General features: G+C 45.3%; 1 protein-coding gene across 11 annotated transcripts in view; it reads left to right on the plus strand.

The window, feature by feature from the left end:
- NUMB (NUMB endocytic adaptor protein) overlaps window positions 1-27677 on the plus strand; it is a 138087-nt gene that overhangs the window by 45784 nt on the left and 64626 nt on the right. For 9 of the 11 annotated variants that reach the window (XM_077261658.1, XM_077261606.1, XM_077261639.1 and 6 more), the window contains exon 2: window positions 15267-15303. The exons of the other annotated variants lie outside the window; for them this stretch is intronic. The gene's annotated coding sequence lies outside the window, so the exon portion shown is untranslated. The remainder of the gene's footprint in view (window positions 1-15266; window positions 15304-27677) is intronic. 11 annotated transcript variants of the gene reach the window in all.

A 27677-nucleotide genomic window follows, 5' to 3' on the forward strand; every position in this document is an offset into this window, starting at 1 on the left:
ATCTAGTTAGTATGTGCTGTATCCCATGACATCCCTGTGTGTGGGTGATCCTTGGGAACCATGTTTGTATGATTACATTTTGTGGGCACAGACAGTACAATGTGAAGTTACACTGAGGTTTTCACTTCACAGATTCTGCATGAAACAAATTGTATGTTACGATGGAGGGATTATTTTATAATGACCAACCATGCCCAATTTGATGCCTCTAATAATGCTAAAGCAGATCCATGGTAATCGACTGATCAATATGTAGCCTCCAATCCTAAATTTTGTGTTGAAGACAAACTCTTAAGGTCAAATTCATAGGTTTTTGTAAAACAGTGCTTATACAGATAATGGTGTACTCTCCCCGTCGTCAATAGCCTAATGTATGCCTATGAGGTTTGGCGACCTGCACCCGGTCAAGGCATAATGGTCCATACCTGTGGCGTGTTTCATGGATGCCTAAATTTGGCCTTGCAAGCGGTTCTGCCCTGTATGTATTTTTGGATGAGGATGTAGAGCTAGTTGTAGATCTGAAGCCTGTCACTCCAGCTGTATTCCTCATCCAGTCTACCTGCTTGAATGACTAGTCTCTATGGCGTGTGACTTCAGATAAAGGAGCCATCTCCTTTGCCTGAAGAAGTGGCACAGGATAAAGACTCAGTAAAGCAGGAGGAGCTGTGTGGGCAATAGAGCTGGAGTGACAGAGGCTTCAGATGTACCATAGTTCTGTAGTCTAATTTGCATAACAATTCAAATGCTGATTTTTCAGTAATGGAGAAACAGACTGGCCTTGTTAAAGATATTGCTGGATTTGTCTTTGAAGGAGCTACATGCACAAATAGTTTTGGGTGAAATTCTGCAGATTCCTTATAATGTGTAACACTGCTTTCAGGACACCTTTCAGCAGAATCTCTGTGTTTGCCTCTAGTTACCCTCCCCTCTCCATAGACGTTTAATGAGCAGCAACTTCCATCTCCTATTTTAGTAATAGGAAAATCTGTCTTAACACTAATTTTACCCATACTTGAAGAGCACGTCTTTCTGAGATACAATAAAAAGTTGTTTATTTTGATCAATAATGATTTATGAGAGAAGTATTAATCTGACTGTTTCTCTTTAAAAAAAAAAATAAATAAAAAAAATTGAGACTGCCGAGAAGTGAAAGTTTCCCTTAATTTGGGAGTTAACCACCATTGCTGCACTCTGCTTGGGTGGCATTGCATCATCACTGTTAAAACATATCGTTTAATTGCAACTTTTAGAGTAATCGGATCAAACTAAAAATTTCATCTCCACCAAACCACTCAGAGCTCTGCCCTTTGTCACCTTTCATCTGCCAATCCAAGCCAGACTGCAGCATTTGAAACGAAGTCATAGAAAGTCATAATCTGTGATCTGATGGCTTATTCCAGAGAAATCCAAATTTTCATTATACGTAAATGAGCTTAGTCCAGACATTGATCTCTGAGAATCTGCCTCCAGAGCTTATTATTATTGAAAGGTGGGTGTTACCAGTGTGAGACATGTAATGACTGACAATACACTAATGGTACACAGCACCTCATGGGAATATAGGGTTAACTTTACCCACAGGAGAAGCGCACGTCATATCCAAGGAGTCCTTCTTGGAACAATGTCCAATATCCATAAACAAAAGACAGCGCCTCATACATTGGTGAATAGAAAATCACATTTATGCTATGAGGTGCTGTCTCTTGTGTTTATGTAATGACTGACAGTCTGCTCTCCTGATCTACATGTCTCACACTGGTATCGCCTCCTTCCGCTTAAAATAAAGAGGCAGATTCTCAAGGAGATCTATGTCCGGCCCAAAGATCTTTAGCGCTCATTTGCATGTAAGGAAAACACAAACAAAACAAAAACGTGGATTTCTGTGGAATAAACATCTTATCAGAAATCAAGTTATATAGACTACTAAGGAGGTTAGATCCTGCTGACGATGATCCTTTTAGGGTATGTGCACACGTCAGGATTTCTTGCATAAATTTCCTGACAAAAACCGGACATTTCTGCCAGAAATCCGCATGCGTTTTGTGTGGGGGTTTTTTGCATTTTTTTCCCAATGCATAGAATAGCGGGAAAAACGCGAAAAATCCGCAAAACTAATGAACATGGTCATTTTTTTTACCGCAATGCCTTTTTTCCGTGAAAAAATGTGCACAAAAATTGCGGAATGCATTCTAAATGATAGGATGCATATGTATGCGTTATCGCGAAAAACGCAAAAAAAAAAGGGAAAATTCCTGAACGTGTGCACATACCCTAAAGATTCCTCCAAAACTTGTAAGCTGGCATTAGTTCTGATGGTTTCTGAGCAGTGATGTCCTTCATCTAATATTTGTTGCTGTGGGAGTTTTGTTCCCTTTGAACTGTTCTTTATTTGCTGCTGTACCCTGCACACTGTGGGAGTCCCTGCTCTTTATGACGGAGTGGCTGGAGAATGTTGTTCTGCCTCCTGGGCAGGGCATTACCTGGAGGCCCTCTGCTGTGCATAGTTATAAATCCTAATTACTAAGTGCTTAGCTTCTTGGTTTCATGTAATCTGAAATGCAGGGATTCCTTTTTGTGGTTTTTAGTTGATCCCAGGGGTTTCCCCTTCAAGCTCTTTTCCTTGTAGTAAAGCCACACCATTATGATAACTGAAACTGGCCTGACTGCTGAGAACTGTTAGTTTCATTCATGCATTTTATATAATGTCCTGTTGTGAAGCAGCAGTATCCATAGAGCAGGTATTCTGTAACGTTGGGGAATGTCATTTTCAGGTGACCTTGTATAATATTATTATTATTTATTGTTATAGCGCCATTTATTCCATGGCGCTTTACATGTGAGGAGGGGTATACATAATAAAAACAGGTACAATAATCTTAAACGATACAAGTCATAACTGGTACAGGAGGAGAGAGGACCCTGCCCGCGAAGGCTCACAATCTACAAGGGATGGGTGAGAATACAGTAGGTGAGGATAGAGCTGGTCATGCAGCGGTTTGGTCGATTGGTGGTTACTGCAGGTTGTGGGCTTGTCGGAAAAGGTGGGTCTTCAGGCTCTTTTTGAAGGTTTCGATGGTAGGCGAGAGTCTGATGTGTTGTGGTAGAGGGTTCCAGAGTAGGGGTGATACGCGAGAGAAATCTTGTATACGATTGTGGGAAGAGGAGATAAGAGGGGAGTAGAGAAGGAGATCTTGTGAGGATCGGAGGTTGCGTGTAGGAAAGTACCATTGTTTGCTGGAAAACACACAATGTATTTGGTGTTTCAGATGACGTTTTGATCTTTTCAAGGAAAAAAATGGAGTTAAATACCTTGTGAAAATCATTTTTTTGGACTGCGTTATTCCATTGCAGAGATAATCACATTTGTTGCTTTTGGAGTGCAGTAAGGAATCTTTGCTTGTTGTGCTACTGTGTGTTTTTACAGAGTCTTCTTCTTTTAGGCCTCGTTCACACATCAGTTTTTTAGAATCAGTCACAATCCGTCAAAGTGTTGAAAAGACGGATCCTGTGCAGATTGTAAAAAAACTGATGCACTAGATCCGTTTTTATGACTGATCCCTCGAAGCAGCTGTCGCAGGAATTTAAAGGAACAGAATTCGAGAGAGAGAGATTTTTTCCCTGAGTGGAAAAATGGGTTAAATTAAAGGACTAGAAATTCTTCCAGGCATGCTCAGTTTAAAAAAACAAAACAAAAAAAAAAACCAAAACGGAATCCGTCACTGGATTCCGTCTTTTGACGGACAGCGACGGATCCTGCTCCCATAGGCTTCCATTATAGCCAATGACGGACGGCGCAGGATCCATCGCTGTACGACTTTTCGACGTACACAAAAAAATGTTACTTTGTCCGTCGGCCGGAGACTTTGACCGATCTTTCAAACGACGTATGAAACGGAAGGCCATCCATCACAATCCGTCGCTAATACAAGTCTATGAGAAAAAAACTGATCCAGCAGCAACATTTGCTGGATCTGGTTTTTTCTAAAGACCGATTGTGACTGATGGCAAAAAACCGATGTGTGAAAGAGGCCGGTTTGTGCTTTCACCCCTCCTTCCCAGATGCTGCCAATCCCAGTTCAGCAGGTCTATTCGTTTCAGATGCTGCTGAGCTGTGATTGGCAGCATCTGGGGGGGTAAGGACATGCACCCCAGAGAAGACTCTGAAGAAACTCCCAGTTGGATTACAAAGCAGAGATTTCACTTATTACGCTCCAAAAGGAATAAATGTGTATATCTCCGCAATGAGGGAGAGCTCTGGGATTTATACAAGGTATTTGATATCCTTTTTATTTTAAGTGAATTTATTAAATAGGGCCTAGTGTCAATTTAAAGAGGTTGTCTACTACTTTATCATTGACCTACCCTTAAGGTATGTGCGCAGCTGATTGGACGCTGCGGATTCGCAGCAGTTTTCCATCCGGTTTACAGTACCATGTAAACCTATGGAAAACCAAACCCGCAGTGCCCATGGTGTGGGAAATGCTGCGGTTTATTTTCCGCAGCATGTCAATTCTTCGGGCTGCCGGGGGTCTTTGTGTGTGTGTGTGTGTGTGTGTGTGTGCGCAGGCATCGTCCGATGGGACAACAAGACCCATCGGGCAATGCCTGCTACAGTGACAGTGATTGACACATTAGCCACTGATGGGACAGTAGTACTCCCATCATCCGGCTAATGTGTTGAATGTGAAAAAAAAAAAAAAATCACAAACCTACAGTACATGCAACATATAACAGTACATGCAACATATAACAGTACGTACATATAGACATAGAGTACATACTCACCATCACCTTGATCCCCGAAGCCAGTGTCACCTGTAAAAAATATTAAAATAATAAACAAACAATATACTCCCTGATCCGCAGAAATCCAATTAAAACGAGTGTCCCACGACGATCTCCCGTGGAGAGCAGCAGCATCAGCTGATGCGACCGCTCTCCAGGGGCTCCAGGAATACAATGACGGAAGGTATTCCTCTGCCACTGTAAAAAATAGTCCCTAGTCTCACTCGTGGCAATGCTGTATGAGAAAGTTCCCACACAGCAAATGCCATAAAGTGAGACCCTGAACTGAGGTAACCTCTTCAGTGATGCACTGCAGGAGCCATTGTCTCCTGTCAGTGTGTCACTGGAGGTCCTATAGAGTAGTGACATCACCCGGTGTAACTGTTCTATAGGGGAGATCGTCGTGGGACACTCGTTATTAATTGGACTGCATCGGACAGGGAGTATACGGTTTATTATTTTTTATTTTTTGCAGGCGATAGAGTATGGTAAGTATGGTTAAATTAAGAAAATTTAAAATATTTTTTTCTGGCTGTGTCTTTTTTTTTTTTTTTTTTTTTGTATCTCTTTCACTACTCTAGGATTAGTCTTATTGATGCCTCTCCATTATTTACCCGGCTTACTGGCACCTTACGTTAGCAAGCTGACATTAACCCCTTATTACCCCATTTCCCAACGGGAGTGGGAAGAGAGGGGCGAAGTGCCGGAACTGGCGCATCTTACAGATGCGCCATTTCTGGGGCGGCTGTGGGCTGGTATTTGTAGCCGGGGGGCGGCTATATCAATGGCCCCTCTTTAGGCTATGAATATCAGCCCACAGCTGTCTGCCTTTCTGGCTATAAAATATAGGGGGACACCACATCATTTTTTTTTTTGGGGGGGGGTCCCCCTATTTTAATAGCCAGTAAAGGTTGATATTCATAGCCTGGAGGGGGCCATGGGTATTAACCCTTTTCCCAGGCTACAAATATTGGCCCCCGGCCGTTGGCTTTCCCCCTCTGGCGCAGAAAATTGCGTGGGAGCCCATGCGGGGTTTTTTTTTTTTTTAAATTACCGTAAGTATTCATTAGTAAACATAGCCCTTGCCATTATATATCTACTAGATGGTGGCCCGATTCTAACGAATCGGGTATTCTAGAATATGTATGTATGTATATAGCAGCCACATAGTATATAACACAAGCCACATAGTATATAACACAGGCCACGTAGTATATAGGAGCCATGTAGCATATAGCAGACAAATACTACGTGGCCTGTGCTATATACATACATACGTATTCTAGAATACCTGATGCGTTAATACAGGCCACGCGGTATATAACACAGCCCAAACAGTATATTACACAGACCACGTACTATATAACACAGCCCACGCAGTAAATAGCAGCCACGTAGTATATAACACAGGCGACGTAGTATATAACACAGGGTACGTAGTATATAGCACAGCCCACGCTGTATATAGCACAGCGTTCGCAGTATATAACACAGCCCACATAGTATATCACACAGCCCCCGCAGTATATCGCACAGCCCCCGCAGTATATCGCACAGCCCCCGCGGTATATCGCACAGCCCCCGCGGTATATCGCACAGCCCCCGCGGTATATCGCACAGCCCCCGCGGTATATCGCACAGCCCCCGCGGTATATCGCACAGCCCCCGCGGTATATCGCACAGCCCCCGCGGTATATCGCACAGCCCCCGCGAAAAAAAAAAAAAAAAATAGTGATATACTCACCCGCCGGGATCCACCGAAGCTCTGGCGAGACCGCTAAGTCTTCTGGGTAATTTCGTAATGCATCTCTGGGAACGGAAAATGGCGGCAGGCGCGAGCACATCGTCGGACGAGGGAGGGTGAGAATAGCAGGTTTTCTGTGTTTTTATTATTTTTAACATTACATAGTTTTACTATTGATCCTGCTTAGGCAGCATCAGTAGTAAAAGTTGGGGACACACAGGGTTAATAACAGCTGTATTGGAGTGCGTTACCCGCGGCATAACGCGGTCCGTTACCGCTGGCATTAACCCTGTGTGATCGGAGACTGGAGGGGAGTATGCGGGCGCCGGGCACTGACTGCAGGGGAGTAGGGAGGGACTAATCGGACTGTGCCCGTCGCTGATTGGTCGCGGCAGCCATGACAGGCAGCTGGCGAGACCAATCAGCGACGCGGGATTTCCGTGACGGAAGTTGCAGACAGAAAGACGGAAGTACCCCTTAGGCAATTAGCGTAATTGGATATGTCTGTAGATACATAGATATATCTATCCATATATCTATCTGGCTACCTTCACACATCAGGTTTTTGCCGTCAGGCACAATCCAGCAAGTTTTGAAAAAAAAGGATCCATTTTTTTTTCCCGCCGGATCCTTTTTTTCTCATAGAGTTGTATTAGCGCCGGATTGTGCCTGATGGTCACACATTTCATCCGTTTTTTGCCGGATCCGTCAAAAAAAGCTGTTTCCGGCGAACGGAGAAAACGTACAGAAGAACGTTTTTTCTGTCCGGCGAAAAAGTTATGAAACTGAGATGTGAAATGGTGAATCCGGTCTCCGAATCCAGTTTTCCATGCATGTTTCCATTTAAATCATGCACATTTTCCGTTCTCTCTCTCGCTCTAAAAAAAAAAAAAAGCATAAGTTGCATCAGTTTTCACTATTTGCAATGGATCTGTTTTTTTGTTTTTTTTTTAAGAGAGGGAGAACGGAAAATATGCATGATTTGAATGGAAACATGCATGGAAAACCGGATTTGGAGGCCGGATTCATAATTTCACATCTGTTTCATACGTTTTTCGCCGGATCTGTCGCTGGGCATTTTTTTGCCGGACAGAAAATAACGTTCTTCTGTACGTTTTCTCCGTCCGCCGGAAACAGCCTTTTTTGACGGATCCTGCAAAAAACTGATGAAACGTGTGGCCATCAGGCTCAATTCGGCGCTAATACAACTCTATGAGAAAAAAACGGATCAGTTTTTTTCAAAACTCACCAGATTATGCCTGACGGCAAAAACCTAATGTGTGAAAGTAGCCTAACTATCCATATATCTATCTACATCTATCCATAGATATGTATGTCTGTCTGTCTGATGGAGTGTAGGTTGGACAAGACATGACCTCACAATTTTTTTTTTTGTTGTTCAATTAATACATCTTTATTTAGCTATCAAAAAATGCATCAAAACCGTGCAAAAAACGCATCAAAAACGCACCTGCATTTTCTGCCAAGAGCTGCGGATTTAGTGCAGAAAAAATCCGCAGGCAAATCTGCAACGTGTGCACATACCCTTGTGCGAATTCCGCAGCGTTTTACACCAGCTCCTCAATAGGAATCCACAGGTGTAAAACCGCAGGTGGAATCCGCACCAAAAAAACGCTGTAAATCTGCGGGTAATCCGCAGGTAAAACACAGTGCTTTTTACCTGTGGATTTTTCAAAATCTGCGCTGAAAAATCTGCACACGAATCCGCAACGTGGGCACATAGCCTTAGAATGGGTCCTCAATGTCTGATTGGTGGGGGTGTCGGACCCCGACTGATCATCTGTTCGACACAGCTGCCGGCTGGAAATGCTCAATTGTGAAGCTGCTCTGTCTTCTAAGGCTATGTGCACATGTAAGAAAAGAGGTGCAGAATTTTCTGCGCAGAATCCGCAGCTGCGGTTTTTCTGCGGATTTTGTGCGTTTTTTTTTTATGCGGAATTGATGCGGATTTTGTGCGGACTTTCTGCATTTTTTTCCACTGCGGATTTTTAACATGGAGGGGTGCAGAAACACTTCTTTGAAATCTGCAGCAATTCCGTACTGATTTTTCCGCACCATCTGCACAGCTATTTTTTTACCCCATTGATTTACATTGTACTGTACATCACAGTGCGGATCTGCAGCGTTTCTGCACGGAAAAATCCGCTGCGGATCCGTAGCAAATCCGCATCGTATGCACATAGCTTTATAGTGGCTGCGGCAGGGTACTACTACACATCCCCTTCCTATTGATTTAAAAAAAATTTTTTTTATTTAAAGGGAACCTGTCACCCCCAAAATGGCTGGTGAGGTAAGCTCACCGGCATCAGGGACTTATCTACAGCATTCTGTAATGCTGGAGATAAGCCCCCGATGTTACCTGAAAGAGGAGAAAAAGAGGTTAGATTATACTCACCCAGGGGCGGTCCCGCTGCGGTCCGGTCGGATGGGTGTCTCCGGTCCGCTCCGGCGCCTCCCATCTTTATTCCATGACGTCCTCTTCGGGTCTTTACGCCGCGGCTCCGGCGCAGGCGTACTTTGTCTGCCCTGTTGAGGGCAGAGCAAAGTACTGCAGTGTGCAGTCGCTGGGCCTCTCTGACCTTTCCAGCGCCTGCGCACTGCAGTACTTTGCTCTGCGCTGAACAGGGCAGACAAAGTACGCCTGTGCCGGAGCCGTGGCGTGAAGACCCGAAGAGGACGTCATGGAATGAACATGGGAGGCGCCGGAGCAGAGCTGAGACGCCCATTTGACCAGACCGCAGTGGGACCGCCCCTGGGTGAGTATAATCTAACCTCTTTTTCTCCCCTTTCAGGATACATCGGGGGCTTATCTACAGCATTACAGAATGCTGTAGATAAGCCCCTGATGCCGATGAGCTTACCTCACCAGCCATTTTGGGGGTGACAGGTTCCCTTTAAGTTAAAATTTTATTGCTTTGAGTTTCAGTAAACAATCTTTAACAAATTAGTCCTGTGTGTATTAACCCCAAAGTTTCTCTGCACAAACCAATGATGTCATTTCTTTAACTATTCTGGGAGCAGTAAACTTCAGAATTGGTTAGTCTTGTGTTTTGCATACAAGAAAGAAGCCTCTCTGCCACTATAGCTGGTCTGAGGATTGTACAATTTGTTAACTTGGTGACAAATTGACTTCTTTATCATGGTGGATTTTTTTTTTTCTGCATTTTCCTTTGCCTTTTTTGGACAAACATTGTAATTTCATAGTTTTATATTCTTTCACAATGTTATCACAAAACACAAATCCTTAGCAGGGACTATGTAAAGTGACACTGGAACTGGTTACATCATGTCTAAAGAATGTAGCTGCACTTCGGTGTCTCTATTCTGACTTCCAGTTGTACGGAAATAAAGTATCCACCTTTACTGAACCGACATTGAGTTTTGATCTTCTCTTCTTTCTGTAGCTTTATTTTTTTTTTAGCTTTTAATAACCTGATTGGGCAGGACTTATAAGGGTATGTGCACATGCTGCGGACTGGTGTGCAGATTTTTCCGCACTGATTTTGATAAATCTGCAGGGCAAAAACACTGCGTTTTTCCTGCGGATTTATTGTGGATTTACCGCGGTTTTTGTACGGATTCTACTGCGGTTTTACACCTGCGGTTTTCTGTCATGGAGCAGGTGTAAACCGCTGCGGAATCCACACAAAGAATTGACATGCTGCGGAATGTAAACCGCTGCGTTTCCACACGGTTTTTTCCGCAGAATGTGCACAGCGGTTTTTATTTTCCATAGGTTAACAGGGCACTGTACAACGCATGGAAAACTGCTGCGGATCCGCAGCGTCAAAAACGCTGCGGATCCGCAGTAAAAACCGCAACGTGGGCACATGGCCTAAAAGGTTTTCCAAAGCGTTTTTGTTTTTTTTCTTTTTCCTGTAAGCAGTGTCCCTTTTCGCCCCAGATGCTGTAGAACCTAATCATCTAGTGTTTGTTAATATTCTTGTTGGATCCATTCTTACTTTATATCACACAATATTTCTTGCCACACTGTTCTTTAACCCTGATCAACACTAATCTAAATCCTCTACTATGCTACAGTATTGGTGTGGGATTATTCGTGAGAGCCCTTGAAGTTTTTTTTTTTTTTTTCATTCCTGTTTTAAATCCGTATGATCCAAACAAGAGGATTTGTATTGTGCAGCAAGGGAAAATGAAACATTGCAGTGCCAACTGAAATCCATAACATATCTGTGTAATATAGGGCAGTAGGCTCCTCCATAGAGATCCTCCCTATCAGTAAGATGCAGTTGCATCCAGGCCATGGAGCTAGGATTAGGGGGTCCCAAACGATCCCTTGGGTCGTATGAAGGTTATTAAAGAATTTTCTTGTGGATGGATGCAACCAAAATAGAGCTTTGTGGCCTAAATGAAAAGCAGTATTCAGTGTTTGGAGAAAATAGCATCTATGAAACACGGCTGTAGAATTGTGATTTTGGCCTTTTTTGCTGCCCCCAGGGCCAATTGATATGATTTAATTCTGAATTCTTTGTTCAATCAGTAAATTCTAAAGGAAAATGTTATGACCTCTGAACATGAGCTGAATATCAAGAGTATGTGGGTCATGCAGCAAGACAAAGTTCAAGTCGTTCTACAAAAGTTAAGTTTTTGTAACGGCAAAGTCAGTCTTGACCTTAATCCTATAGAAATGTTGTGAAACTTTCAGACATGAGCAGTTCATTAAAGAAAAGCAACCAGCATAAGAGACGAAGTTGTTTAGTAGGAATTGGCTAAAATTCCTCCAAGCCAATGCGCAGGACTAACCGGCGGTTATTAGTTGGTCACACCAGATGCTGAAGGCAAAGGTTCACATACTTCTACCACTGATAGACATGTGATCATGAATCACTTTTGATCATTTAAATAAATCATAATATTTTTCACTCTTTTTTTTTTTTTATGTATTTTTAAGAACTTGTGTGAAAATATGTAATTTTAGGACAAATTAGGGCAAAAAATATGGAAGATTCTGAAGGGTTCACAAACTTTGAAGTATACCACTGGGGGTAGATATTTGCTAAAACCTAAAGTTTTTAGGACTCTTGAGTCTCTCATTTTTTAATATTTGCTGCAATATTTTGCTTGCTGATTTGTACCTAAATTAGACATACTATTTGTTTTTTTGTTTTTATATTTTTTCACATTTGGGTGTGACTTTCTGATTTTTTTAGGTAATGGTGGTGATTTGAAATGTTCGTGGGGTGATAACCTCGACCTCTGTGTCACAGCGGAAGGATACAGGTTCACATTGCGTTAGGGCAATCCGTTTAGCGCTAGCGGATTGCGCTAACGCAATGTTTTTTTAGGGGCCGCGTTAGGGGTCGCGTTAACGTCCCCGCTCTCGCAGATCCCCGATCTGCGAGAGCGGGGAACGGACCTCGGGCGCGCCGCGGACGCTGCAAGCAGCGTCCGAGGCGCGTCACAGGAGAACGGCACATCACTAGCGCGAGCCGAAAAAGGCACGCGCTAGTGATGCGCTGCAGGAGAAATTTACATTGCTGTCAATGGGCACGCTAACGGACCCGTTGCACGGCGTTAATTGCAACATTTTCGCCGTGCAACGCTGTCCGTTAGCGTGCACACATTAACGCAATGTGAACCCAGCCTAAGGCTACGTTCACACGATCCGTTTTTCACTGCGGATTTTTCCGGTCCTTTTTCGGGGAAATCCGCAGTGGAAAACGGCGGTGCTTCTCTCGGCGGATTTGTGTCCTTTTTCTTCTGCGGATTCCACTGCGGGTTTCCAACTGCAGTTTCCTATTGGTGCTGTTGGAAACCCGCAGCGGAATCCGCTGAAAGAATTGACATGGTACTTCTTTTTTCCGTTGGCAAATCCGCGCGGATTTTCCAGCGAAAAAAAGGATCGTCGGCACAGCGGGTTTTGTTTTCCATAGGGTAACATTGTACTGTACCCTGCATGGAAAACGGCTGCGGATCCGTAGCTGCAATTCCGCTACGGATCCGCAGCAAAAAACGGATCGTGTGAACGTAGCCTAAGACTTGTAAGACATCGGTTGTCTGGAGATTCGTCTTGCACTTTGTTCACAGCTTGTGAAATGTCTGATCTTAAACACAGGAACTGACGAGCTTCTTGCACTGCATCGGTCTGTGGTTGTGTTTGCTGAATCATGACTTTTTGACATGAGGTGTTTTTTTTGCAGCATTGGTTTGTGCGAGCATTTAAGAACAGAAGTGGTCATGGTATTTACGAGGCCCTGGCAATTGTACCATCACTTGGCATGGTTCATTTTATATTTTCTTTTTAAGGACATATTTTCGGCTCATTGGCTCAATTGTTGATTTACTGTCGGTGACTTCTGCTTTCTATCCAAGCTGTCATATGCCCAAGGTCTTGGCATGAGTCTGTATGTATGGATGTCCTTAAAGCACCCTGGTTCCCTATAAATAACGATCTATGGAAACTATTGCTTTATTAACTGGTGATAATTACTGTTGCCATGAAGAGAAAGTTTGGTCCTGGTCATCCCATGCATTGTGTTTCTGCAGAATGGCATATCGTCTTTTATTGTTTTTGCCTTGATCCTTCTTGTTGCTGTAAGTTTTTTTTCTTCTATTCTGAGCAAAATATTGTTTGTCAATAACTGGTTAAATAAGAATTAAATGGCCATGGGCAATACAAGTGCATGGTTAAATAGGTTCTCCACCACTGGAAAACACTTTATTAATGGTCCCTGTACGTATTAATAGTGTTAAGCGAATGCTGCAGCTTATCAGTAGCCACTGACCTGCTCCAGTCTTATCAAATACATCCAAGTGGGTCATAACTCCTTAAAGCGAATCCGTCACCAGGTTTGGCCGATATAAGATACAGCCACCGCCTTTCAGGTCTTATCTACTATCATTCTATAATAGATGTAGATAAGACCCTGATCTGACCTGAAAGAAAAATACACCCGAGAAATCTCGAGTAACGAGTGTATTCCCTCATCACTAGTTATGACCCGTCTTAGGTTTTGCAGTTTTTAGCTTCAGTGGGGAAGGGGATTTAGGTTCAGCACAGAGGGCAAGAGGCGAGTGACCCAAAGGGAATAAAAGTTAGAGTAAAGTTATGTGGTCGCTGTTTGGTATGTTTGCTGGTCACTTCTAAAGCGGGGACTGCGTTGAGTAATGGAACATGCTGAGAAGGGATCAAGGAGACAGATGGCAGCCCATGCCCCCTGCGGCTCAGCACACAGCCTGTAGAACATCAACCCGGTAATTGAGATATATTCTGCTTATACATTTTGTCCTACCACTACTGTAATTTGCATATCTGACCATTTGTATATGTGTAACCATCGTGTATAAAGTGTATTGTCTAGTGTGCCCTTAAGGTGCTTAAATACAGTATATAATTTAACTTTGGGTTGCTCTTTCATCTCGAGCCACACGTCCGTTTCTTGGTTTAACTTTCCATGCTACTGGGGCTGGTTTCTGGCCCAATATAATCCTGGTCTGTTAACTGGATTATATCTGTTGATTAACCGGTTGCAGTCCTATCGGGCTGGCAGCGCTCTCACTGTTGCTTGTGAAAGAAGCGAGTGTGGTGCCACGTCAATGGCTGCGTGGGCCACATCCTCACTCCCCGTGCCTCCCTGGGCCCGAGTGTACAGAAGGCGTCTTTTTAAAACTGTACGAAGCTGACCTTGCGTATCCCCAGGGGGAATGTCACTTTGGTGAAAGTGGGGAGACCACATTACGTGATCCATTTGACTTAATGGTGATGTCAGGTGGGTGGCGAGGTGCGGGTTCATCACGTGTGGTGGCAGCGGTGGGATTCTGCGTGATCTCTGGTGTCATCTTTCACAACCCTTTTATATGCATCGATGGCCTCATCCTTTCTCTGGGCTGCATACGCAATGATGTTTTATTAGATGGCTGAAAAATAAGCATAATCTGTATTTGGTGAAATTTGGGCTCCTTGGGCGAGCTACTCTTTTTGACGCCTCTACACACCTGATGCAGGTAGTCATTCAGGCAATACTTCAGGAAAAATGTATAAATTAAGTCTCCTCCAAAAAGAACATTTACTATTGTTTTTAAAATGTTCATGATACTAAAGTTATTACCTAACATGAAGGTTTGATCATGTCAGGTATCTTTTGGCCTTCTTTAGGCCAACCTGTTGTTCGGTATATTTTAAAGGGATTGTCTAGACCTGGTGGATTTTATAGCAAATATTGCAGTCCATCAAATCACAACTGCGTTTTAATATGCACACTGTTATGACTCGGCAAGCTGTAATGGTTGCCAAGAATTCCACCATTGTTGGACAATCCCTTTTAAAAGTTCATTGGATGGTCCATTTTGCTTGGTGATCAGCTTTGAAGTACCTCTTAGGAATATAATATAATCTCACCCCATGTGCGGCGGTTAACTGCTGGCCACCTCTAACAGACTGCCACCTCTGGCTCCCAATCCCCCATGTGCGGTGGGTAACAGACTGCCACCTCTGGCTCCCCATCCCCCATGTGTGGTGGGTAAAGGCAGCCCCTGGACCTCTTCCATGAGGACAGAGGAGAAAGCCGCTGCCAGCCAGTAACTTTCTCCTGAAAACAAAAGGATAGCTTGTTGAGCTGCCACTTGTTGAGTGCTTAGTTTATGTATGTATCGTTCACCTTTTTAATCTTTCGTTATGTTAATAAACTCTAATGTATGTATTTATTACCTCCCTTTTTATATATTGCTGAAATGTTTTCCATTTTCTTCCTTACAGGATAAGAGAAGCTGTGATAACGAGGCAATCCACAGAGGTATAGAAGTAAATCTTTCTACGCTTTGTATTCACATCAGCTGATAATCTATGCATGATCATAGATTACACTTTAGTTCTTTATGTTCTTGCCGAGTAGTAAGGCCATGTTCACACTTTGCGGGTTTTACCGCGGACCCGCAGCGTTTCTGCAGCTGCGGGTCCGCTGCAGTTTCCATTGCGTTTACATGTAAACCCTATGGAAACCGCAATCCGCTGTGCACATGCTGCGGGAAAAACCGCGCAGAAATGCAGCGGTTTACATTCCGCAGCATGTCACTTCTTTGTGCAGAATCGCTGCGGTTCTGCACCCATAGGAATGCATTGATCCTCTAACTTCCCGCATGGGGCTGTGCCCACGATGCGGGAAGTAAGCGAATAATGTGCGGGTGGTACCCGGGGTGGAGGAGAGGAGACTCTCCTCCAGGCCCTGGGAACCATATTTGTGTAAAAAAAAAAAAAAAAAAAAAAAAAAGAAAGAAAATAAAAAATGATATACTCACCTCTCAGCGCTGCACGCGGCCGTCCGGTCGCTGGGTTGCTGTGCGAGCAGGACCGACGGTGACGTCGCGGTCACATGACGGTGACGTCGCGGTCACATGACGGTGACGTCGCGGTCACATGACGGTGACGTCGCGGTCACATGACGGTGACGTCGCGGTCACATGACGGTGACGTCGCGGTCACATGACGGTGACGTCGCGGTCACATGACGGTGACGTCGCGGTCACATGACGGTGACGTCACGAAGGACCTTCTCGCACAGCATCTTCGGAACCGGACCGCTGCGTGCAGCGCCCAGGAGATCGGGACGTCAGAGGGTGAGTATAAACCATTTTTTATTATTTTTAACATTACTATTGATGCTGCATATTGCTGCATATGCAGCATCAATAGTATAGGAGTAAATCCGAAGCGGAAACCGCAAAACAAACCGCGATAAATCTGCAGGGATAACCGCAGCGGTTTTTCCCTGCAGATTTATCAAATCCGCTGCGGGAGAACCCGCAGAGGACGCCGCAAAGTGTGCACATAGCCTAATAGATGGCACTGCTCAGTGGGAGCAGGTGGGGTGCACTTGGTCCACATCAGGGATTTGTGTTTTGTTTTTTTTTTGTTGTTGTTGTTGTTTGGTTGCTTTCTAGTTTGTCTATGTTCACACATTGTGTTTTTGCTGCATTTCTTTCATGCAAATTTTATGCTGCACTTTACCAGTACAGTACCAGCAAAAGCTATGCGATTTCAGAACTCTTTCGCACTTTTTTTTTTTTTTTGCTGACTGATTTGGAAAACTGTTGCAAACTGCAGCATGTCGCTTCTTTCAGCAGTTTTTCACCCATAGAAAGTAATGAGTAAGTGCAAAAAGCAGGTATCTACTTTGCTGCGTTTTGGTGCTAAAACCTTAAGGAAGTTGCATCATGATTTTTTTTTTTTGGGGGGGGGGGGGAGGCGGCACTGAACTTTATCAGCATGCACAAGAGACAACAAAAAACGCAGCAAAACCTGCTTTTTGTAAGCAGCTTCTTTACTGCCAAGACAGCAGGTTTTGCCTGCTGGGGAAAACGCATCAAAATTGTAACGTGTGAACATAGCCTAAAGAGCATGTTGCTAGGTTTTTGCTTTTGTAATTTGACGTAGGAGCAGAGAGCTTGATTCCAGCGATGTGCTACTACAAAGCTGATTGATCTGAAGCAGAGAAACCAGAGATTTTATAAAAACTAAAGCGATCAGTTCTCTGAATGATGAGCTCTGTATAACCCCGCTCACACCCCTGATTGGCAGCTTTCTGCCTACACACAGTGTAAACAGAAAGCAGCCAATCAGTGATGGGGCGGGGTTACACAGAGCAGGGAGATGACCTGACGGGAAAAACATAGTCCTGTAGTGCTAATCTCTTGCTGATAAAACACTGATTTTATTGAGACATCAACAAGCTGCCCAATAAGGGACAAATCACTAGAATCAGTTTTTAATCCCCCTACATCCTGCGCTCAGATTATTGGGTCCAGAAGCAATGCAGGCAGCAAAGGAATTTATTTACATGTTGGACACTTTACATGGATTTTGTTTTTTTAATATAAAATGAGAATGACCTAAAATCAGAAAGTTCTGACCATCATCTGTACATGCAAATATGAGCATGCCTGAGACACTCGCAGATTTTCTCAATGGGTAGAGAATCTTAGAAATGAACATGTAAATGGCAATCAGCTGAGTCTGATGCACCCAATACACCTAAGACCAATGTCTTCACAACACATGTTCAGCCGGCATTTCCCTTCCCTGATTACGCCACTCGTGTGACCAGTCGGCTATGCTAAACGTCATGTATCTTCAATGCGGAGAGAGGAAAAAGCCGCTGCCAGACTGCTCTGTCCACGGCTTATCTCCCCGTGATCTGAAAGATCTGTCAGGAGGCCTTCCATGCACATTAGATGATGATCTCTATGGTGGTTGGTTAGGTAAGATGTTGCGATGGACATGTTCACTCGTCAACGCAATAGTTCTAGGGGGAAAATATATATTATGGCATTTAAGGAGTATGCCACTGTATTTTATTTTACTTTATTTTTCAAGGGTCTTGTATGATTTAGACAGCAAAAATTGTGGTGAGGTAGGGGGCGATTTCTCCACTGCCCCCTCTACTTATCTAAATTACCTTAATTTCGCTGAGGACAGCGTCAACATCCCCGCTCCCCCCATTGCGGCATTTCCATTATCTCTTCATCATTGGGATTTATCTGGACTGATAAGCTGAGTCACAAAATACTGTTTTAGCAGCATTCACCTGTCAGCACTCCTGTAGTTCCACTATTACAGGGTAAATGGAAAATCAATGGTGTAAAGTTTTTGTGTTATCTAGACAGCCCGAGCTATATAACTCTACTGACTCCCCGCACCGCAGCTTGAGAGATCTCCAAAAAGCTGTTCTCATTAGGTGGTTTCTGTTTTTTTCCCTTTTGTATTTGGCCTAGAAGAGGTAACATTCTGTTTTGTTTCCAGCTAAATAATGTATTATGTTTCCTACCAGTGCTGGGCTCTTGTTCTCCACTTTAGTGGGTTTGTCTGTCAGACGAGCTCTGCTGATAGCGGAGGAATTCAGCCTCTGTAAGCTGTTATTGAGCGTGGTGTCATCACTCGCTCGGGGAAAGGCTGGCTTTTCACTTTGCTATATTTACTGATCGGCTCCAGTGACTCTGTACCAATACACATGTGATTGTGCACTTATTAGTGGTGCAGTATGTTCCGATTTCTCTAATGTCGTTGTGTAGTGTGTAGTTTTTTTTTGTTTTTTTTTAATTGTGTATAATTAATCTTTGACAAGGACTTGTCGGTTTGTCTGCCTTTGTGTTTTAGTTAACCTTCTCTGGCTAACTTTTTTTTTTTCTGTAGTCACCTTCCACTATGACATATGGAGGTTGCCTCTTTGCCCTGATGGGGAACAAGAAACATAGAGAGGTTAAAAGGCCCTCCCACGTCAGTGTCTTTCCTGTTCCCCATGGGGCAGGGAGAGGTTCCGTGTGCTGTGGTGGCTGGCGACTGCAGAGCCTGTATTGCCGGGCAGCATGTGGTCGCTCTTCGCCTCCTCCTGGCTGCTCCCTTCGTCCCCCATTATGGTGACCTTGGGACCCCTTCCTGGCCTTCCCGCGCCCCCAAGAGGGCAAAGCAGGCCAATGATCCCGACCGGGGGCCTCCCGGAGCTCCCTGGTCTTCTCCTCCTCCATACGCGCAGCCGGCGTCCCGGAAGTGGTGTCAGCGCGTGTCACTTCCGGGACTTTGCGTTCCATTGGAGTGCATCTGAACTTCCGGCGGCGCCTGGTGCTTGTGGACGCCGCATCACCTGCACATGGACCCAGGAGGGGGAAAACTTATCTACGCTGGGGGCAGGGGCTGGCTACCGATCACCATAAAACCTGCCTGACGTTACCACAGAGGTAAGACTATCTTTCAGTATGGAAGGCAATCCATGCCCTGCTTCTGCAGAGCCCAGCGCTGCCCCTGCCACAGTAAGTGTATGCAGGGATGGGGGTTCTCAGGTAGATAATTTAGGGGGTCCTTTTTGTCTGACACCTCTCTCCCTCTCGTTCCAGGGAGACAAGTCTACCCCCAAAACCACTATTAAGAAAAAGTGCGCCATTTGTAATATAAAGCTACCCTCACTATGGGATAAAAAGCTCTGCCAGTCATGTATTGACAAAATAGTCAGAGCAGAGCAACCATCCATTTTGAAAAAGATCCGCTCGCTAGTCAAGCAGGAGGTGCAGTCTTCCCTGGCGGCTTTTACCCGTCCACCCCCACCACCTTCTCCAGGGAAGAAAAGGAAAATACAGGTTGAGGACTCTGAATCAGACCTATCCTATGCATCGTCCTCTGGTAGACGGGAAGATCCCGTTTCACCCAAGGCCTTTGAAACCAGAAAATATCTTGGTATCTGCAGTACGCAGCACTATGGGGCTAGAAGAGGAATCGGACCCTCAGTCCATTCAGGACCAGATGTTTGGTGGGTTAAAAACGGGAAAACGTGTAGGGTTCCCGGTGTATGCTAATATACTTGACATGATTTCTCAAGAGTGGGAACTGCTGGAGAAACGCCTCGCACCCCCTCAGAGATGAAACACAGATTCCCCATAGAAAGTGATTCTGTCAGATGGGACATTGCCAAAGTCGACGTACAGGTTGCAAGGGTTGCGAAAAGAACCGCACTCCCATTTGAAGATTCTAAGCTATTGAAGGATCCAATGGACAGAAAAGTAGAAAGTCTCTTGAAGTCCTGGGAGACATCTACGGTTGCCTTAAAGGCTAACATTGTTTCCGCCTGCGTAGCTAGAGCCCTCTCTCGCTGGTTAGAGGAACTGGAAACTCGTCTATCCCAGGGTACCTCCAGGGGTGAACTGCTAGACTCATTGCCTAGCCTTCTCAGGGCTACTGGGTTTTTAGCAGACGCCTCCATGGAATCCATCAGAGTTGCTGCCAGGTTACTTGTGCAATTCAACTCGGCTAGGAGAGCGCTCTGGCTCAATATGTAGTCTGGTGACATCACATCCAAGACCAAGTTCTGTGCCATACCCTTTAAAGGAGAATATGTCTTTGGGCCTTCCCTTGACGAGATCCTAGAAAAGGCCACAGATAAAAAAAAAAAAAAAAAAAAGCCCTCCCGGAACAAAAACCCTCTAAAAAAACATTTGTTTCGTGCCTCACAGCCTCAAACCTCCCATAGGGGGAAGAGCAAGACCGGGAGGTAGAGCTATGCAAAAGGTGGAGGGAGGAATATTCTCATCCCCCAAAACAGCAGTCCCAACAAGAGAAACAGTGGGGGGAGACTCTCAAGATATGTACATCAGTGGCAGAATATCACCAATTGTCTCTGGGTCCTCAATGTCGTCAAGGGGGGACCTATTAATAGAGTTAATTTCCTCCCCTCCATGGGGTCTGAAGGTCACCTCCCTTCCAACCCCAAGAGATCAAACAGCACTGCTAGTAGGTCTCGGAGACCTGGCAAGATCAAACGTGATCTCCCAAGTTTCAGAGTTGGAATGGGGTCTGGGCTATTACTCTCGACTGTTTCTGGTAGCCAAACCCTCAAGCGAGGCCCGTATCATAATAAATCTGAAGGGACTGAACCAACATGTGCATGCGGTGGATCATCATCAGTTATTTAATGGCACCTTTAACAAAGCTATGGACACTGGTGGAGTTACACTGCTGAAGGACCAGCTGGAGAAATTCTTTCTCCGGTATTTACAGACACTACACTTGCAGTCTTGTGACCTGCTCGATGTGTTTAGCGGCATTAGTTTTTTCCCATTGGATAATATGACGTATCTGAAGATCCAGTCATTCAGTAACAGAGTGGAGGAAAGCCTTAGTCTTGTGAAGTATACGGCGTTCCTGTATAATTACCAGCTCACCTGCATCTGTGCATCTTACTCCGGATTTCTGTCAAAAACTGGACAGCCTTGTAGGATCTCAGCTTGGCATTGGCATCTGACATCTGCGAGCAATACAACATCAACAGGAGAACATCTGGGTCAGAGAAGGAACCACAGTTTATTTATTGCAACCACATGAACCTAGCGGAGAAAAGTACAATACACCTCAAGAAGATGCCAAGCTGACTTGTGTACCGCCGGAGCTTATGAAGATTCTCGGAGATATAAATAGCGAATTTACAAGGTGGGATTTTCTGTGCCATCGTAGACTACACCTTTCAGAATGCAGCCCCTTTATCTTTCCCCAGCAAACAGCTGACATTTCCCTGCAGTGGTTAATGAAGGTGAAATGTACGAAATTATGGTTATTCAGGAAAATGGACGTCTGTGTAATACACCATGTTCCAAATTATGGCTCTTTCAAATTACATATTTCTAATTACTTTGAATTGGACTTAATTGGACTGGAATTGACTGGAAGGTAACAGAATATCAAACCACCGCAGTGTTTTGGTTTCTTTTCTCTTTCACCCCATACTACTTTCCTTCTTACAATCTCCTGCAATTCCTCCACCTAGTTAAGAACTAACTCATTTCTCCCTCCATACTCCCCAGCCATCTCACCTTCTCCTCAGAGCTGTTCCTCCACATACAATCCTTTTTCTCCAGACACACACGGCCACATCATGTCTTATCCTGCTCCCACCTTCTAATGCTCGGTCTGCTACTCATCGCTGGTGATGTATCCCCAAATCCTGGTCCTCCTCAACACATCCCCACACTCATTTCTAAATCCCTGCCACGATCCTCTACACGTTTTCCCAATCATAATAACCTCATACCCATTCATCCAGGCCCCACTTCCCCTGTACCCCTACCTGGAGCACTATGGAACGCACTCTCTGTCTGCAACAAACTGCCATTTATCCATGACCTCATCATCACCAAAAAACTCTTCCTTGGCATCACTGAAATATGGCTCACCCCCTCTGGCTCAACCTCTCCAGCTGCGCTTTCCTATGGTGGATTCCACCTCTCACACCCCTCGCCCCAGTAACAAATGTGGTGGTGGAGTTGGCTTGCTCCTGTCCGACACCTGCTCCTTTACTCCAATCCCGCTACCACTCTCCGCTACTCTTCCCTTGTTTAAGGTGCACTCCATCTGCATCTATTACCCCTCCAGCTGACTGTCATCTACTGCCCCCCAGAACTAGCCATCTCCACCTTTCTCGACCACTTCACCACCTGGCTACTTCATTTCCTCTCTGCTGACATCCCCACTATCATCATGGGTGACTTCAATATCCCCATTGATACTTCCACCTCAGCTGCCTCTAAACTTTTATCACTCACTGCCTCTTTTGGCCTCGGTCAATGGTCCTCTGAGGCCACTCACAAAGATGGCTACACGCTGGACCTCATCTTCACCCGCCTCTGCTCCCTTACTAATCCCACTAACTCACCCTTCCCCCTGTCTCATCACAACCTACTAACATTCTCTTCCCTCTCCTCTCCTAGTGTGCAACCCCCACTACACAATGTCTCACCCTCGCAGAAATCTCATACACCTCAATTTACAATCACCGAGTCCCTTCTCCCTCTTAGACATAGCTTCCCTTCATGACACAGATGCTGCTGCCACTTTTTATAACACCACAATAACAGCAACACTCGATTTGGCCGCCCCGCTCATGCATGGCAAAACTCGTACAATCAACAGGCAGCCCTGGCTGACCAGCCTGACCAAAGAACTGAGACGGGCTTTCAGGGTCGCTGAGCGGAGATGGAAGCGATCCTGCTCTGCCGACCACTTTACTGCATACAAGCAGTCCCTCGCCAGCTTCAAGTCCACGCTCTCTGCCGCAAAACAAACTTCTCATCTCTCACATCCACCCTGTCTCACAACCTAAACAGCTTTTCAACACTTTCAATTTGCTACTCCATCCCCCTGCACCTCCTCCCTCCCCTCTCATTTCTGCTGAAGACTTTGCCTCTTTCTTTAAACAGAAGATCGATACGATCAGATGAAGCTTTGGCCCACAGTGCCCAATGCTCCTCTTAGCTGCTCAACCGTGTTCCTCCAAAACCAGCTTCTTCACCATGACAGAAGATCAGCTCTCCACCCTCCTGTCAAGATCACACCTCACCACTTGCAAGCTTTACCCGCTCCCGTCCCACCTCATCTCTAACCTTACCACGGTCTTCATCCCAACCCTAACACACCTCTTCAACCTCTCACTCACAACAGGTGTCTTCCCCTCATCCTTCAATCATGCCAAGATCACACCCATCCTCAAAAAGCCCTCCCTCGACCCATCCTCTGTCTCTAGCTATCACCCATTATCTCTTCTCCCTTATGCCTCAAAACTACTGGAACAGCATGTCCATCTTGAACTGTCCTCCCACTCTCCTCCTGCTCCCTCTTTGACCGGTTACAATCTGGCTTCTGACCCCATCACTCAACTGAAAGTGCCCTAACTAAAGTCACCAATGACCTACTAACTGCCAAGAGTAAGCAACACTACTGTCCTCCTTCTCCTGGACCTGTCTTCTGCCTTTGACACTGTGGACCACTCCCTTCTGCTACAGATCCTCTCATCTCTTGGCATCACAGTCTTGGCCCTATCCTGGATCTTGTCATATCTAACAGACCGAACATTCAATGTCTTCCACACCACCTCCTCGCTTTGCCCCTTGTCTGTCGGTGTTCCTCAAGGCTCTGTTCTAGGACCCCTACTCTTCTCCATCTACACCTTCGGCCTGGGACAGCTCATAGAATCCCATGGTATGCAGTATCATCTCTACGCCGATGACACGCAGACCTACCTATGCGGACCTGACCTCATCTCCTTACTCACCAAAATCCCACACTGTGTGTCTATCTTGGCCTTCTTTTCTGCTCGCTTTGTAAAACTGAACGTGGACAAAACAGAATTCATCATCTTTCCCCCATCTCACTCTACCCCTCCACCAGACCTATCCATCAATATCACTGGCTGCTCACTTTCCCCAGTCCTACATGCTCTGTGCCTTCGGGTGATCCTCGACTCTGCCCTCTTTCAAGCCACATATCTAAGCCCTTGCCTCCTCCTGCCATCTCAAACTCAAAAATATTTCCCGGATCCATGCATTCCTTGTCCACGAAACCACAAAAACACTAGTGCACGCCCTTATCTCCTGCCTTGACTACTGCAACCTCCTACTCTGGCCTCCCCTCTAGCACTCTGGCACCACTCCAGTCCATCCTACACTCTGCTGCCCGACTAATCTACCTGTCTCCCCGCTATTCCCCAGCCTCTCCCCTATGCCAAGCCCTTCACTGGCTTCCTATCGTCCAGAGACTCCACTTCAAAACCCTTTCTATGACATTCAAAGCCATCCACAACCTGTCTCCTCCATACATCTGTGACATGGTCTCCCGGTACTTACCTACACACAACCTTCGATCCTCTCAAGAGCTCCTTCTCTACTCCCCTCTCATCTCCTCTTCCAACAACCGCATCCAAGACTTCTCCCGTGCTTCCCCCATACTCTGGAACTCTCTACTCCAACAAATCAGGCTCTCGCCTACCATAGAAACCTTCAAAAAACAACCTGAAGACTCACCTCTTTCAAAAAGCCTGCAGTGAGCCTCAACCTACTGAACCACCTCACAACCACCTCTACCCTCTCCTAGTGTATCCTCGCCCATCCCCTGCAGACTGTGAACCCTCGCGGGCAGGGTCCTCTCTCCTTCTGTACCTGTTAGTGCCTTGTTTTTTTGCTCATGTTTATTGTATGTCTATATTTGCCCCCTTTTCACATGTAAAGTGCCATGGAATAAATGGCGCTATAGTAAATGTATAATAATAATAATAATAACAATAACAAGTAAGATCCGCATATTCAAGATGGAATCTATAAGATCAGCCATTCCTTTGATCGGGCCTCACTTTTTATTTGTTGACCATCGACTTAAGACGCCTACTTCCATATTCCATTCCACCCGAGACACAGAAAATATCTCAGGTTTGTGGTACAGGGAGGTCGGCAGGTGGAACACTATCAGTTCAACGTCCTTCCGTTTGGCATCTCCTCAGTGCCATGAGTCTTCTCCAAGATAATGGCAGAAGTAGTGTCCTTTATCCGGAGTCAAGGCAACTGTATAGTGCCTTACCTAAACGAATTGCTGATAGTAGCCTTCACCAAGACGGTCTCCTGTATCAAAGACTGTCGATATTTTAACATCTCTGAGGTGGATCCCGAACCCGAAAGTCTCAGCTACGGCCCTCCAAAACCAGGAAATTCCTGGGAGTACTCCTGAACTCTGCAAAACAAATGTCTTTCCTTCCAGAAGACCACCGTCTAACCCTAATAACAAAGGTCAAGAGGTTCAGAGACATGAGGTCCCCTACACTCTGAGAAGGCATGTCAGTCTTGGGCTCCATGATAGCCTGCATCCAATCGGTACCCTGGGCTCAGGCTCACTCCAGAGTCCTCCAAGCTCATATTTTAGGAAACTGGAACGGCCTTCCCAGTGCTCTAAACAGAAGGCTACACACGCCTGGTCAAGAAAGAGCCTCCCTGGCATTGTGGATAAATTCAAAAAACCTCCACAGGGGTGTGAGCTGCACTTGGGTCCTTCTAACTACAATCACAATATCCCATTCCAAGGACTCTGGGACCAGACAACGAGCGGGAAGTCGTCCAATTTCAGAGAGTTGAAAACTGTAGAGGAAGCCCTTCTGCCAGCAAGTCACCAGATCACTCGACAACACATCCGAATATATTCGGACAACATGACTGCAGTTGCTCATATCAAGCATCAATGCAGTACAAGGTTCAACAACCTAACAAGTATCTCCGCTCAAATATTCTCCTGGGCTGATAAACACCTACTGTCGCTGACAACAGTCCATTTGAAAGGCTCTTCCAACACCCAGGCAGACTATCTGAGTCGCCAAGACATGCAGCCGGGGGGAATGGAGCTTGAACAGTCGGAGCTTCAAAATACTTGTAGATGGGTGGGGTCTACCAGAAATCGATCTTTTTGCATCTTGCCAAAACACGCTGGTCAAAGCCGCCTTCTCCCTAAACCCCAGGGACAATTCCAGGGGAGTAGATGCTCTAGTCCAAAAGTGGGACTTTCACTTGGCCTATGTGTTCCCACCAATTCCGATTTTGGCGAAGGTTTTATGGAAAATCCGAGAAGAACGAACCCCAACTATCTTGGTAGCCCCAGTGTGGCCCAAAAGAAGTTGGTTCAACCTGATTATCGATCCGAAAGTAGACGGCCTGGTCCAGTTTCCAGTAGAAAACTACCTCCTCTTACAGGGGCCCATTCATCACTTGAATCCTCAGAAGTGGAACCTAGCGGCATGGTTACTGAGGTCCAGGTGCTGAGAGCCAAAGGGTTGTCAGACCCAGTAATTACTACCCTACAAAGATCCAGAAAGACTATCTGCAATAAGGTCTGGAAGAAGTTTTCATCCTTCTGCCTCCCTAATCTACTGGATCCTCTTAGCCCAAATATGTCACAAATCTTATATTTTCTACAAAAGGGCTTAGAGATCGGCCTTAGGCCTAGCACCTTAAAGGTCCAGGTTTCCGCTCTCAGTTCTGTTTTTGACCAGGAACTAGCAGGCTATCGGTGGATCAAGAGGTTCATGACATCGGCCCTCAGAATGAACCCTAAAAGACAGTTGGTAGTTCCCTCCATGGGATCTTAACTTAGTGCTACAAGGGCTCACAGGTCCACCATTTGATCCTTTGTCTTCCTGTTCTCCTCAAAACCTTACTTACAAAATGGTTTTCTTGGTGGCTATAACCAAGGCAAGGAGAGTAGGAGAACTACAAGCCCTATCAACGAGGGAGTCCTATTTGTCAATTAGAGACGACTCCATAGTCCTTCGGCTCGACCCTTCTTTTCTTCCAAAGGTAGTCTCTGAATTTCACCGTTCCCAGGAAATCGTCCTACCATCCTTTTGTCAAAATCCAGCAAACTCGAAAGAGGAAAAATTCCACACTCTCGATGTCCGACGTATTGTTCTACATTACTTAGAGCAAACCAGGTCTTGCAGAATTGGTCAGAATCTGTTTGTCCATCTGACTGGTCAAAATAAGGGGAAAAGGGTGGCAAAAAGCAGTATCTCTAATTGAATAAAAAGAGCTATAACAGAAGCATATCTCGCTCAAAATAAATCACCCCCAGCGGGGGTCAAGGCCCACTCAACCAGATCCACATGAGTCTCCTGGGCATAAAGAGCAGGCGCATCCTCAGACCACATCTGCAAGGCGGCGACATGGTCTTCACTACATACTTTCTCCAAGAATTATAGATTGGACGTAAAGTCCAATAAAGATCTAGTCTTTGGCCAGAAAGTACTCCAGGCCATTTTCCCACCCTAGCACCAAATTAGTTGGTATTCCTCCGTATGCCGTCGGTGAAGGGGACTAGAGAAAATAA

This window comes from Ranitomeya variabilis, chromosome 1 (genome assembly GCF_051348905.1).
Source record: "Ranitomeya variabilis isolate aRanVar5 chromosome 1, aRanVar5.hap1, whole genome shotgun sequence".
Classification (NCBI taxonomy): Eukaryota; Metazoa; Chordata; class Amphibia; order Anura; family Dendrobatidae; genus Ranitomeya; species Ranitomeya variabilis.